The following is a 1,518-nucleotide window of genomic DNA, read 5'->3' on the forward strand; positions in this document are numbered from 1 at the left end:
CGAACTTAGCCCTTCATTTCTTGTTTCAAGTGCTATGATGACTGGAAAATTCGTTGGCATAAATGAGAAGGGAGTACTTTGAAGGAAATGAAATGGACAAAATTMAACTTTCAATTTGATCACAATAGTAAGTATAAATGTTTTCCGAATATTAGACCAAGAATTTATTAATTGTCTGACATAACTCCACAAAAATGACTCCATCCCCACTAAGCGAGGTAAACCAAAAGTTTTCTTCTCGCCAACATACTTGTTCTGTAAGCAACTGGCAGCAAAATCAGTTCTTATACTGAGAAAGTTCCAGTTTCTACTCACAGATTTTAGAAATCCTATACTTTTTACACTGTCTACATCAGAAGCACAGGGTACTTCAGGGAGTAAACAATATAGTTAGAGACTACCGGTCCCGCTGGTAACAAAATGTGCGCTTCGGGTATGTTGTTAGACAACCACTCTACCTACACAACTATGTTCATTCAACAAATTAATTGTTACGTTGGATGTATCATATAAAGCGCCACATTGTGGGAACCAAAGGTCGCCCACATGAACAAAATTCAATTCAGGCTTGAAGAAGTTTCTACTGACTGTAACATTATCTCAGGCCGAATTTTTGAAGAAATCTGGACCAATTGTTCGCTTGGCACTTAAAGCAATAATGACCTGTAAATTTTCATTACCCCAAACATGACAGTTTTGCTTATGAATGTACCTATTCAGAAAGTCGAWTGGTGATGATCCTTGCTAAGTAACCCTAATCACCGTTAAATGAAGATAAACCATAAAATAGAAAACCATAAACTTCAATTTCAATTGGGTAAACAATATTGAATATAGAGTGGAAATTCCAGCAAAATTTATCTAAGCCACATAAAAAATAATTTATTCCAATATCTCATTAACCAAAATATCTCTTGAAAAAAATAATGATATCGGTGAGATTCAGTCATGAATGTTCAATCCAAAAATTAATCTTACGCAGGCATATCTTCTGTGGAAATATTTTTTTTTTTTTTTTATTATGCCACACATAAAGTTCAATGTGGCTGATGTCTCAAAAAGAGTTCAATCTGGGAAAAAGTTTTTCGCAGAAGCAGACCACCGTTGCTAAACAAAGTCTGGAAATAAAAGAAAAGTTTTCGGAATGACTCAAATGTATGCTGGAATTATACACTAAGAAGCGTGTCTACAAGCACATACAAATATGTTTTAGGTTAAGCAACAACTTTTGTTGTACTATTTTTTTCTATGAATGTACACATTATATCAGGGAMATTAATTCCATAGCAAATGCTTAAGTGTTAGAAATGTTCATTAAGTTTTTCTTTTTTGCTTTTTTTATCTTTTTGTGTTTATTTTTTCACTTTCTTTGGTGTTTGCGCAAACACTCTTAAAGTTTAAGCTTCTTAATAAACAATATCACAGCAAAAATAACTACAACATCAGAGCAGCTGCCCGCAATGCACAGACATTATGACACTATGAATAGATGAACGAAGATAACTGACACTTAAATAC

Source organism: Bactrocera latifrons, unplaced genomic scaffold, assembly GCF_001853355.1.
Source record: "Bactrocera latifrons isolate USDA-ARS-PBARC rearing strain unplaced genomic scaffold, ASM185335v1 scaffold_123, whole genome shotgun sequence".
Classification (NCBI taxonomy): Eukaryota; Metazoa; Arthropoda; class Insecta; order Diptera; family Tephritidae; genus Bactrocera; species Bactrocera latifrons.